This window comes from Dermochelys coriacea, chromosome 7 (genome assembly GCF_009764565.3).
Source record: "Dermochelys coriacea isolate rDerCor1 chromosome 7, rDerCor1.pri.v4, whole genome shotgun sequence".
NCBI lineage: Eukaryota > Metazoa > Chordata > Testudines > Dermochelyidae > Dermochelys > Dermochelys coriacea.
Window position 1 is genome coordinate 39611066 of NC_050074.1, and position 14537 is coordinate 39625602.

The 14537-nt window shown below is 40.2% G+C and overlaps 1 long non-coding RNA gene across 1 annotated transcript; it reads left to right on the plus strand.

Annotated features, from left to right (window-relative positions):
• Window positions 1-200: 200 nt before the first annotated feature.
• Window positions 201-14270, plus strand: LOC122461091. Its single transcript, XR_006282817.1, has 4 exons — window positions 201-347; window positions 1542-1548; window positions 5722-5727; window positions 14252-14270. It is a non-coding gene; the product is annotated as an uncharacterized LOC122461091 (long non-coding RNA).
• Window positions 14271-14537: the final 267 nt, after the last annotated feature.

Genomic DNA, 14537 nt, shown 5'->3' on the forward strand with positions numbered 1-14537 from the left:
GTACGGTTCACGACACTGTTAATATATCATTGCTGTGTCAACAGGTATTTTAATTCCAGATTCTTGTATGTGATCTATAGCAGAGCCTTTGAGTGAAAGAATTGACTTTCCATGACTCTGGAAAGTCACGTATGTAACAGATAAAAGCAAGTTTATTCTACGTCAGGAATTCTCAAACTGGGGTCGAGACCCCTCAGGGGGTCACAAGTTTACTACATGGGGGGTTGCAAGCTGTCAGCCTCTACCCCAAAACTCGCTTTGCATCCAACATTTATAATGATGTTAAATATATTAAAAAGTGTTTTTAATGTATAAGGGTGGGGGGCTCGCACTCAGAGGCTAGCTATGTGCAAGGGGTCACTATTGCAAAAGTTTTAGAACCACCGTTCTGTGTGATTTCACAGACAGCACATATGGGATGAATGAACCTGTGTCTTGTTAGACACATGCAGAGGGGTGGTGAAGGGAAACAGTTGGAAAACAATCACTTTACAGTGGCAATTCTTCAGGCCTGTAACTCTGTTTTTAACATTCTAGGAGAAAATTGGTCCAGGCATGTACACTAAGCAGCATCTCTAGAGTTTGTTTTTCAAACCCAGCTGGTTCCCAAGCCCTCAAATTTGTTCCAGCTGCAAAGCTCATGTGATGTGGCTATTATCTTGATTGGTAGGCAAAGCAAGATGGTTTAAAGACAGTTTAATGAGGTAAATTATTGTGTTGCTGGGCCTAGTTTTAAAATACTTTGTGTGCAATAAATTCTCTTAGAACATTGGCAAGAACAGTCTATTCTTCCTTATAATTCATTTTCAGAATGGTCCTTAGTCTTGACCACATATGAGTGGACAGACTGTGCATATCCAAAGCAATGAAACCCCAAAGGATCCTATTAAAAAAGCTTATAGAACCTCATGGTTCATTGAAACTTTAGAAGGAGGGATGAGCATCATGGAGAAACTCTTTTTGGCCCTTTTCTGCCTACTGTTAGTTGGACAGAGGGGAATTTTTCATTTATCTTCAGTATATCTCAAGTCATAATGACCATCCTTCACTGAGAGCTGGGGATGTTAAAAGAGGCTCTGAACATATGCTGTGATTGAGGGGTGGCCAAGAAGAGGCTGTATAGAGCACGATCCCTGGTGGACAGCTCTGGAATGATGTGAAGTAGTTTGTGTGACTTCAGGTGAATTATTTTTCCTGCCGCACATGTGGTGTTATTGTGGTTAGTATTATAGTAGAACCCAGAGGCCCAATTGAGAGTAGGTCCCCATTGTAACAAGTGCTGTACAAAAACATAGTGAAAGAGACAGCTCCTGTCATGAGGTCCTTAAAGTCTAAATAGAAAGAGAGACAAAGGATGGAGGGGAATCAGGCAGAGAGGTGACTAGTGTACTTAGATTTTCAGAAAACCTTTGACAAGGTCCCTCACCAAAGGCTCTTAAGCACAGTAAGCTATCATTGGATAAGAGGGAAGGACTGGTAACTGGTTAAAAAATAGGTAACAAAGGGTAGGAATAAATGGTCAATTTTCAGAATGGAGAGAGGTAAATAGTGGTGTCCCCCAGGGGTCTGTACTGGGACCAGTCCTTTTCAACATATTCATAAATGATCTGGAAAAAGGGGTAAACAGTGAGGAGGCAAAATTTGCAGATGATACAAAACTACTTAAGATAGTTAAGACTCAGGCAGACTGCAAAGAGCTACAAAAGGACCTCTCAAAACTGGGTGACTGGGCAACAAAATGGCAGATGAAATTCAATGTTGATAAATGCAAAGTAATGCACATTGGAAAACATAATCTCAACTATACATAAAAAATGAGGGGGTCTAAATTAGCTGTTACTACTCAACAAAGAGATCTTGGTGTCATTGTGGATAGTTCTCTGAAATCATCCACTCAATGTGCAGCGGCAGTTAAAAAAGTGAACTGAACACTGGGAATCACTAAGAAAGGGATCAATAATAAGACAGAAAATATCATATTGCCTCAATATAAATCCATGGTTCGCCCACATCTTGAATACTGTGTGCAGATGTGGTTGCCCCATCTCAAGAAAAAACCCATATTGGAATTGGAAAAGGTTCAGAAAAGGGCAACAAAATGATTAGGGATCTGGAACAGCTGCCATATGAGGAGAGATTAATAAGACTTGGAATTTTCAGCTTGGAAAAAAGATGACTAAGGGGGGATGTGATTGAGGTCTATACAATCATGACTGGTGTGGAGACAGTAAATAAGGAAGTGTTATTTACTCCTTCTCATAACACAAGAACTAGGGGTCACCAAATGAAATTAACAGGCAGCATGTTTAAAATGAGCAAAAAGAAGTATTTTTTCACACAATGCACAGTCAACCTGTGGAACTCTTGCCAGAGGATGTTGTGAAGGCCAAGATTATAACAGGGTTCAAAAAAGAACTAGATAAATTCATAGAGGATAGGTCAATCAATGGCCATTAGCCAGAATGGACAGGAATGGTGTCCCTAGCCTCTGCTTGCCAGAAGGTGGGAATGGGTAATAGGGGATGGATCACTTGACTACCTGTTCTGTTCATTCCCTCTGGGGCACCTGGTATTGGCTACTGTTGGAAGACAGGATACTGGACTAGATGGACCTTTGGTCTGACCAAGTATGGCCATTCTTATGACTTACCCGAAGTGGCAGACATAGTAATAGAACACTGGTCTCTGTATTACCAGTATCATGCTCTCTTCACTGGACAACATTCCCTATCCCAGTTAACATTCACACAAGTCAAATATACCAAGTAAGGGCCTGCAAGCATGTGATGCATGGAAGTCCCGTTGAAGGCAATTGGCATTCTGCATGCAGAGCTCATGCAGGATTGAGTCCTGAAAGGGCAAAGTTGACATAAATTCATTTTGTCAACAATCTTTTTCTATTTGTAAAAGTAGAGCGTAGTGCTACAAGATATAAACGTGCTGTACAACCCAGCATCTCTATTCTCTGGACAAGGGAAAGGAAAACAGTTATGCCTCTGGGGATGACTAAAATGAATTCTGTGGTTTTATGTCGAAGTATTTGCTCTGCAAACAGATCTGCAGAAGTGTATTGTGTGCATGTGTCTCATCTGAGCATGTGCAACTCAAAACGTGTGTGTGTGCATGTGCAAATACACATACACTGGTTGGTGATCCAGGTTGTGTGCATGCAAATTCAACATGTGTAAAATTTCACCTTTTAAAAACCTAGCTTAATATGAACTAGTGATGTAATTTCTGGTCAGTTATACTAGAGTTCTAAGGGATAAATGAGTAGTATATGGCCCAGGAACTTGGGAATTAGTTGCAAATGACATTTAGGGGGAACACTTAACATATGTACAGTGAGATTGCCAATAGTAATAATGAGTGGTGTTTTCAACTTTCTGTTAGAATATGAATTTATATTTGGGGTAAAGGTGCTTTTGCAGGCAGTAAGACATGTTGGAGGTAAAGGTACCTTGACCTCACACATGCCATTGTCAAGATACACTTTTCTGTATGGGCCTGTACATAGTGGGACATCAAGAAGTCTGAAAAATAAGCAATAGGGTAGGAGAAACATCCATTCAAGGACATTTTTCTGTCTCCCACCTCTACTGAGAGACTGATGTTGGCTAATATAAGAATACTTGAATCTACTGACCATGAGTTTGATCCAAATGAAATCTTCCCATTAACTTCAGTGGTCTTTTGATCAGGACATACATGTCATCATGTGTCCCTGAGCCTTACGTATAGAGGAAATAAGATAAAGGAGAAGCTGATCACACTAACTAGTCCCTGGCTGTCTTTGGAAATTTTAAAAGAAAATCAATTTAAACAGTTTTCCAAGTTGTGTGTCTACTTCAGGCCACAATGCTGCAAGCCCTCTCGATGTGAAACTGCCACTGAAATCAGTGGAAGTTCTGCATGCTGAGAGCTTGTACAAGGAAGCCCTCAGTGGGTGTCTCTGCTATGACTGCAATAGCAACTACAGTGAATATGATTACAATTTTGAGGGTACTTTCCATTTTTTGTTTTCTGTAGGAGCTTCAGAAAAGTTTAAAGTTCCAACAAAGGCAGAAGCCTGATGCAGCCTCAGTTGTGGTGGAGTCACTATTGCTTCACCATACTACATGGAAAATGCTCAGCTTTTGTCCCTACAACTGGAATGTAAATTAAAGTTTCAAACAGATTTATTGCTGGGTTGAGGTTTAGCTCTTTGACTTTCAGAATTCATTTCAATGAGGACAGGATACTCAAAAACACTCACCGCTGGCCTGACTCTGCTCTCATTGACACCAGTGGGAATTTTACTTTCTCCTGCAATAGATGGTGTTAGCTCAATGAGCAGTTTTGATATCCTTGCCCATAGTGTACAATATGATGAGATGGAAGAGAGAGATTTTTTTTTTCTAGACATATATGCAATATTTCTTTAACTTCATTTTGGCTTCAAAAGTTATTGGCCCTGAGAATATGACAGCAGTGTTTCATTTCACTTGTGGCAGGTTTGTTTCAGTCAGCATGAGGGGTGAGGAGGGTGTCTCTTCCTTTTTAGCGCTGCAGGAAAATGTCTTTCTCTCCTGCAATTAGTAATATGTGATTGAAAAAGAGCAAAGGGGATGTTTTGGCCTTAGTTGAACATCATAAAAGCCCGTGTGCTTTAATTGCTTATTTAAGTGTTATTCCCTGATGCGTTAATTGGGGAATGCTCTCTGGGCTCATACAGTCCTTCATCTATCTACCTAGCTCCCATTCCACAGTGAGAGGAAACAAAGTCAAAATGAATGGTTGGTTTATTTCTGCTGTCTCACCTCCATTTAGAGTAAGTATCTCTCTACAAGTCACGCTTTTAATGAAGGATCCTTAAAGTTATGATATCATTTGGATTGTAGTTATTGAAGGGGAATTGGAAATTAGGGCTGATAAAATAGGATTACCTTAAACGTCCTTCCTTAGCCTGAACTTTCTTAGGGTAAAAAGCTCTCCGAGTTACTTTGAAATTCTAATTTTATTTATTTTCACATGCCTGCATGCTTCCGTGTGCCAGCTGGGAACAGCAGTGTTGTAGACTGGCTGTTTGCTCCAACCCTTTTCTCACCCTCTGAGTTTCTTCACCTCTGTCGCACTCCACACCTGCACCTCTTATCCTCTCTTTCCCTGCCCTGGCCCAATACTCCCCCCCACACACACACACACTTCCCTTCAGTGTCCCTCTCCCTTCACTTTTCTTTCCATTTATACTCCTGGGGGAATTCTGTGCCACTGCACATGCATAATTAATGAGCTGTGCATAATTTTATTTTTTGCACAGACAAAAGGTTCTGCTGAAAAGTGGTTGCAGTTCTGCCTTTTGCTCACCAGAGGAGCTGTGGCAACAGAACACAGCAGCTGCTCCCAGCCAGGTAGGGTGGAAAAATAGTATGCAGAGCCTTGTTCATAGCTCCTGTAGGGCCAGGTCAGGAGACAGGGGCTATGGGGACAGGATGCTGGGGGGTCAGACGGGGGCTCATAAGAGTTAGTGGGGGAAAAGAGACTGGGACAGGGGCTGAATGGGAGTGGAGGTGGAGGGCCATGGGCAGGGAGGTGCAGGGCCACATGGGCAGAGGGGGAGTGGGTGCAGGGCCACATGGGCAGAGGGGGAGTGGCTGAGTGGGGGCACGGAGACACATGGGGATGTGGAAGGGGTGCAAGGCAACATGGGGATGAGGAGTGGGTGTCTGAGTGGAAGTGGAGGTACATGTGGAAATGGGGTGCAAGTCATATGGTGGTGCAGGGACACATGGGGGCATGGGCAAATGTGCCTGACTGAATGGGAGAGACTGAGGTCAGCCAGGGTCTTCATGGGGGTAGGTCCCTAACAGTCCTTCCCTGCTCCCTCCCCCCCCAAAAAAACCTGTTCTATACTTTTCCCAAGCATACCCAACAGCCTTCCAAGTTCACATGTGTGCTCCTTCCCAGCAATTATTTCTGTCTCTCTCAGCTCTTCTGTTACCCCTGACTCCCCCCAGCCTTTGCACTGCTTCTGGGATGTATAGGAAATATGGTTCTGAATTGTAGTTTACATTAATTATTTCTCAGAGTTCTCTACTAAGGAATCTAGTAAGGAATGTATTTGTCAAAAAACATTTTCTGAATCTTTTTTGTTGTCTGTATTGTTACAGACAAATTTTGCTTACAGGTATTTTGAAATAAATGACCAAAAATAATTGAAACTGGTGTGATTATATTGTGTTATTTTGACAAATAAAATATGCAGAATTTTGCAGAATTTGAAAATATTGTGCACAGAATTTTTAATTTTTTGTTGTAGACTTTTTAAATTTTTGGCACAGAAGACCTCCAGAAGTATATTTAGTTGATCCCCCCTCCTAATCACACACAAAACAAGTGCAATTAACATGACATTTGCTGTCACCGTATTGTTCACTCTGCTTGTGTGTTCTACCCCTTCCCACACCCTGTGTCTGTCTTGTCTATTTAGATTTCAGTTTTCAGGGTAGAGATTGTCTCCTACTGTTTGTGCAGTGCTTAGCACCCATTCTTGGGTTAGTCTTTAGGCACTACCTTCATAAACATCATTATTATGAATGAAATAGAAGAGTAATGCTGTTGAAAGACTGTCGGAAGCTGCAGGTCCTGGAAATGTCATGAGAGAACATGTTCTCACTCTAGTTCCAGCCCATGTGACTTGAAGAGTCCATTAGGTCAGCACATAAAAGGTTGGGTGCTTATCTAAACCCAACTGAAGCTATCACTACTCAGGACCTATAGTTGGTAGTGCTTGAGAGACACTAATTAATTACAGTTGGCAACAATCCAGTGAGGAGATCCACAGTTAGGGGAATTTGTGCCCCTCAGATCCAAGTGTGGAAGAAGCCCTCTGCACATGGATCTCCAAGTGCCCTATGGAAGGGATGTTCAGCTGCTTCCATGGCTAGTGCCTCCTCATTATTCCCTCACATTCCATGGCAGGTGGCTGTGGTATGTGAAGTGCCAGCCAGGCCCAGTATTACCCCTGTTTTACAGTCATCAAACAGACACAGGGAAAGGCCTATATTTTCAAAAATGTCGACTGCTGTCTCACATTGGGCTGTCAACACTTAGGGCTTGGTTGTTTTTGGGCTGCTAAGTGCCCACACTCCAATCAGCTTCAATGGCAGGGGTGGGTGCCTGGCACTCTTAAAAATAAAGCTTTATGTGTCTCAATCTGGACACCCAAAAATGGGGAGACATGAAATTAACAGACTCCTTTTTAAAAGTAGGCTTAGGAAATGCACCTCAGGGCACACATCATATCCACTGCTTGGTAGAGACAGGATAAGAACTTGTGTGTGCCCCAGTTGCAATCTTTTGCTTACTTCTTTAGTTAATACTGCTTCTTCCAACCTCTGACCCTTTCGAGGCTCACCCATTGCTAGTCTTGACATCTCTCTAAGCATTGCAAGCCCCAAACTGATGGCCAATCTCTAGCTGCCACTGCTTCTTAAGTGTGCAACATGTGCAACTAGATACGATTGGTTCGTAGGGAGTTTAGTGGAGCTTGTTGTGCTGAGCAAAGCATGAAATGTGTCTTCTATAAGAAAGGCAATTCTAGCCCTGGCATTTTCATTTAATTATAAGAAAAATGGCTAACGATTAGCACCTGTGCTACCAACAAAGGATATAAAAAAGATGGCAAAGCACTGTCAACAATCAGTAGGGTTCATTTGTGTGTGAAGTCATTTCTAACTTTCCAAGTGAGTGTGGCTTACGAACACGTTTTAGTCTAGGTCTTCAAGAGAAACATGCATTGCTTAAGCCATTAATACAGCTGAAGAAATGTCATCCAGTGTAATTTATTCTCAATTTTTTTAATTTTGATTAACTTCTTTCAAATGTTAGATTTGCAAGATATATTTGTGTTATAAAGTCCTTGTTGTTCTGGTTTGTTTAAAATAATAAAAATAAAACCAGCCATCCGTGATCTAAGAATTACTAAGAAATACAAAGAGATTTAATACTATCCTTCTGTAGCAAACTGGCATTCATTTTTAATCAGAAATGCTGCCATTCATAGCCTTTGAATAATTACAATTTATATCAAACTGCCTAATAAATGTACTGTGCTCTGAATGAAGGGGACTAGATTATTTCTGTCTTCTGTTGAAGAGGGCTAGACCAAAGTATCAGAGTTCTGGTACTTCAGTAAGAAAAATAGGAACTTCATGCCCAGTATGTCCACAGCAGAATCACTTTTCTGTCCTTTCCGTGACTGCTACTTTTCCTTTTGTGCTGATGACAAGTAAAGGCATAGTTATATACTATGGGACACTGATTAACACAGCAGAAGGATAGCCTTCCCCAAACTCCTTGCCAGAGCTCTGGCTTGAAGGCAAATAAATGAGACAAACATGGATCTGACCATACCCTTTGAAACTAGGGGTACGTAAGGAGGACACAATTGCTTTCAATATGTACACAATACAGTTGCTACCATATTTTATTGTATATTAATTAATCGAAAGGTTGATTATTGCTGTTGACTTTAGTGGAGCAGGATTTAGTGCCAAAGTTAGGTGACAGCCTAATCTTGACCCCATGAACTGATGGCCAAACTTACATTTGACTTCACTGGCACAAAGATTAAAACCTAGGTGACAAATATGGCTCATACACAATAGAATGAAATGCGGTTGAGTTCCCCTGCTTCCCCATACCCCCCCGCTTTCATTGCATACACAACACAGTATACAACACAGTCACTTTAAGTTATCAACTGTTTATCTCAGTTCTTGAGCTGAATCTTAGCCCTTAGGAAATAAAACAAGAATAAGCATTAAAAATCCTTGTATCTAGCTGCACATATAGCAAGAATTTCCATAAAATGATTGGTTTCAGAGTAGCAGCCGTGTTAGTCTGTATTCGCAAAAAGAAAAGGAGTACTTGTGGCACCTTAAAGACTAACAAATTTATTAGAGCATAAGCTTTCGTGAGCTACAGCTCACTTCATCGGATGCATCCGATGAAGTGAGCTGTAGCTCACGAAAGCTTATGCTCTAATAAATTTGTTAGTCTTTAAGGTGCCACAAGTACTCCTTTTCTTTTCATAAAATGATTATTCCTGAATAATCACCATCTCATTTTGCTGCACATTACAGCGATCACATTACCATAAATTTGCAAGGCAATTTCAGGTTTGTTTAAAAAACAAGCTTGACGCTCTTTTGTGAACAGCAACAAGTTAGTGATTGTTTATATGTTGTTCCAGGTGCTATTCCAAGGTTCCATATAGTGTGATGCCTTAGAGGTTAAGCCGATTACAAATAACCAAAATGCCAACTGGATTAATAAAATTGCCCTATTTGAGGATAACTTGCAGGTGGTAGAAATGGCTGGAGGACTTTATCACCAATGAGTAGAGTTGGACATGAAATGGTTTTCCCATCCTGTGAATATTTTTGAGAAATTGACATTTTTTTCCCAGTCTTGAATTGGAACAAAAAAAATCAAAATCTCAAAAATATTCATGAACTTAAAAAATGAATTTGTGTTAATAGCAGGTCAATTGAAATGTTTTGATAAATTTGAAACATTTCATTTTGATTTTGACCTTTTTTTTCAGTCTAATCATCTTAAATTTCCAAACAAGTAATTTTAAAACTGAAAACCAGAATTTTTCTTATAAAAATGTCAAAATGTTTTTGACAATTCTGAAACTTTTTTCTCTACAAATTTCAAGTTGGGAAATTCATCAAACCCAACCCTGTTTCATGAACAGTTTCAGTTTTGAATGGTCATTTTTCAATGGAAAAAAAAATTGTTGAAAAATTCTGACCAGCTTGACCTATGAGGTCTATTCCAGCTCTGGCTTCTGTGACAGAAACACCATCAAATATTCATTTTCCCCTGCCAGGTGCTTAATATTTTAATTCATATTTTGCAATTGGTGGGTTCTGTGTATCATGGTTGCCCTGCCTGTGCGCTCTAGATGTGGAAAGGGTGGATGGGGACTTCCCTCTCTACCAGTCCACATGTGTAGGAAAAAGCCATAAGATGTGTGACTCCTTGACCTGAACACTCCTGTGGGTTTGTCCAGCTGTTGGTGGCGATGTAGCCATGCCTCTTCCTCTTCCACACTAACCAGCCCCAACAAGGCAGTTATAGGGGGTGAACATGCTGTGTGTGACATCATACCTGGAGGTGGTAATGAAGGGAAGCTCATCCTCATAGACTCTACATGGTGTGCTGACTGTGCCGTTCAATGTCTGCGTATGCCTAGATTGCAGTCAAGGCTGAGATTGCAGCTCGAGCTGACAGACCCAAGATAGCTTTCATATGGGTTCAGGGCAAGTTCATACAGCCCATGCTGAAGCTCATATTCCTGCAGCTTCACTGGTTTCATATCTGAGCTAGCTAGAGTAAAGTCAGGTTGTGTATGTCCTCCCGAGCTGCAATGACATGCCATGATTGCTATGAGCTCTCATCCTGCAACATCCGGGCCTGTGGGGGTTTCACCATTAATTTGGATGGGAGCAGGATCTAGAAGTGAATATGTAGTGTCTTGATCTGAAGGCCAGTGACGTTCCTTTTCTCTTCATTGTGTTATAGCCTCAGGCTTTTTAATTTCCTTAGGTCTGTTTCTGACCCATATCCTGGAGCCAAATTTATTTTGCAATTCCATCAGTGCAAGCAGTGGGATAGGACCAGTGTATAGGAGAGGAGAACTTGGCATTGTGGGGTATGTGTATGAGAGGGGGGAGAGATTGGTGTTTACAGGTTTGGGCAGGAAAGATGGGAGGAGAACACTCTGAACATGCTCATTAGAGTCCCCTAATATGTATTCTACAATAACACGTCTGCCACATAGTGTGAAAGCTGCACAAAGCAACCAGACAGAGGAATAATATAACTGGCTCCCTAGTGGGAATGGTTTTGAATAAGGCTGTCAAGCAGTAAAAAAATTAATCGCGATTAATCGCGCTGTTAAGCAATAGTAGAAAACCATTTATTTAAATATTTTTGATGTTTTCTACATTTTCAAATATATTGATTTCAATTTCAAGAACATGGAATACAAAGTATATAGGGTTCACTTTATATTTATTTTTGATTACAAATATTTGCACAGTAAAAAACAAAATAAATAATATTTTTCAATCCACCTAATACAAGTACTGTAGTGCAATCTATTTATCATGAAAATTGAACTTACAAATGTAGAGTTATTGCAAAAAAAGTATGCAAAAGTAAGACAATGTAAAACTTTAGAGCCTACAAGTCCACTCAGTCCTACTTCAGCCAATACTCAGACAAACAAGTTTGATTACAATTTGCAGGAGATAAAGCTGCCTGCTTCTTGTTTACAATGTCACCTGAAAGTGAGAACAGTCATTCGCATGGCACTGTTGTAGCCAGCGTCCCAAGATATTTACATGCCAGATATGCTAAAGATTCATATGTCCCTTTGTGCTTCAACCACCATTCCAGAGGACATGCGTCCATGCTGATGATGGGTTCTGCTCGATAACGATCCAAAGCAGTACAGACCAATGCATGTTCATTTTCATCATCAGAGTCAGATGCCACCAGCAGAAGGTTGATTTTTCTTTTTTGCTGGTTCAGGTTCTGTAGTTTCTGCAACTGAATGTTGCTCTTTTAAGACTTCTGAAAGCATGCTCCATACTCAGTCCTGATCAGATTTTGGAAGACACTTCAGATTCTTAAATCTTGAGTCGAGTGCTGTAGCTATCTTTAGAAATCTCATATTGGTATCTTCTTTGCGTTTTGTCAAATCTACAGTGAAAGTGTTCTTAAAATGAACAACATGTTGGGTCATTATCCGACACTGCTATAACATGAAATATATGGCGGAATGCGGGTAAAACAGAACAGGAGAGATACAGTTCTCCCCCAGGGAGTTCAGTCACATATTTAATTAATGAACTTCATCAGCATGGAAGCATATCCTCTGGAATGGTGGCCAAAGCATGAAGGGGCATATGACTGTTTAGCATATCTGGCACGTAAATACCTTGCAACGCCAGCTACAAAAGTGCCATGCGAATGTCTGTTCTCACTTTCAGGTGACGTAAATAAGAAGCAGGCAGCAGGATCTCCTGTAAATGTAAACAAACTTGTTTCTCTTAGCGATTGGCTGAACAAGAAATAGGACTGAGTGGACTTGTAGGCCCTAAAGTTTTACACTGTTTTGTTTTTGAGTGCAGTTATGTAACAAAAAAAAATCTACATTTGGAAGTTGCGCTTTGATAATAAAGAGATTGCATTATGGTACTTGTATGAGGTGAACTGAAAAATACAATTTCTTTTGTTTATCATTTTTACACTGCAAATATTTGTAATAAAAATAATATAAAGTGAGCACTGTATTTTGTGTTGTAATAGAAATTGATATATTTGACAATGTAGAAAAACATCCAAAAATATTTAATGAATTTCAATTGGTATTCTAATCGCGATTAATTTTTTGAGTTAAGCACGTGGGTTAACTGCGATTAATCAACAGCCCTAGGTTTGAATAATGATGTATTGGAAACCGTGCAGCTACTGTGAAGTGGTTGCTTTAGTCAAGGGGATTGTCCATTTTTGGGATATAGTCCTGATGCTGGCTTCACTGGACCGCAATGGAGCAGAAGCATGGATGGGTGATGGGGCAGGGGAATGATGGATTTTCTAGTAAGCTCCTGACATACCCTGTAATGTCAGAAATGTTATTAAAAAGCTGATAGGTGCTTCTGGAGTGAACAATCAGCTATGAGCTGAAGGAAATATTATCAAGCAGTGGAAGTCTTGGGACGGGCCACTATTTCCCTATCTACCTATCTCTAATTATACTGCATGCACTCAATGGATTTCACATTTGTTATCTCCAGATAGTATAGCTTGGTATTGTTTGGAAATGGGCTATTATCTATGTCCTAGTATCAATGCAAAATGTTTTGCACAATGCCGGAATAAGTTGGTATACACCAACACAGTTTTGTTGAACCATTCGTTGATTATGCAGCTCTTGGTGAAGGTTTATAGATGGTCCGTCTGTCAAAACCTTTCATGCAGCTTTACAGCTGTTTCTCACCAATGTTTTCATCTGAAAAATTTACTGTTCTAGCAGTTTGCAAGATGCTACTTCTTGCTGCTGTTCTGATAGGCAGCTTTTCAAGGTGTATATGGAGAAACCTATTCAAGGGAGATATTTGAAAAATGGATATTGAAAGATGCTATTACTGTTCTCACTGAGTTCCCCTTGCTTTAAAGTAGAGGTTGTTACTTGCCAGTCATTTGGTTGCAAAATTAGCTCTTTGTCTGAAAGTTTGCTTGTGTCCTGGTCTTGATTCATATATGTATACATATATTCAGTATTCATAATTCACTGAACAGATTATGTCGCCGTTTCAGCCAATGGGGTGTTTGTGTTCACTTAGAATATTCTATATTTACTATTCATTACTTGTGGTTGGTTGCTAAAGTCACATGGTATTGTTCTGGAAATGTTTTAGCTAGAGGAATAGTATAGGAAGAATAGCAAATCACACGTTACTGGTGCAAGTGATGAATAATTTGACCACAGCAAATCAGACTCTGAGCTTTTATTCACAAAAAATATCTATGGAACTATTATAATCTTCAACCAGCTCTACTTCAAAGAAGCAAATAGTGGAGTGTATTTATTAAGGCACTGCTATGTCCACTTATGAGAAGATGGGCTGAGCTGCAATATTTCGCATTTACGTAGGCAAGATCCTCAGCTGGTATAAATCAGGCTAGTCCATTGACCGCAGTTGGAAAGCAACTGTAAGCTTGATAAAAGGAGAGAGGAGAAGTTTATTTATAGTAGTTTGGAGCTGTATACACCCTCTACCCCTTACTTTCTGTCACATGACTACACTTCTTTCTTACCAGAAGGACAATCCCATGAAGAATGATGTAATGATACCACATTTTCATTCAGCGCATTACTTTTTATTCCAGAATCTCTACTGAACAGGTTGTATTTCAGTGGTTCAGTTTTGGGGACCCCTTATTAAAATCTAATCTTCCTCATGAGTTTAAGGGCTCATTCAGGTTCCTGATGAAGAACAATTGTGTAACACAAACTTCAGACAACTTTAGGGGTCATTTGGGAATCTAATAGAGTTTGTTGCAGATCCAGTTAAAATGAATCACATGCTGGTCCCTTATGCCACAATGTTATGGTGCATGCTACACTCAGTAATTAAAGCAAATGATGAATGCTCCCTCCCCTGTGTCTTTTAAAGATTTTGTTAAGTAATTTGAGAACCTTGGTTACTGACTGAAATCCTCTGCTAATCTATAGAGCAAATCCACTCACAAGATAAACTTCTCCGCAGTTCCCCAATCCATTTGAACATCTGACTTGTGGTTGCAGCTGCTCACAACAGTGTCAATTAATATTAGTTATGAAGGTGGATTTTGTGTTGGGTCGACAGTTGTCAGCAAGAGACTGGGGTGATAACAGAACTCAGAGTTCCCTCATTTATGTCCCTGTTCTTTATATAGGCTGCCTCTCTCCTAAAGCCGGTCAGATAATGGGG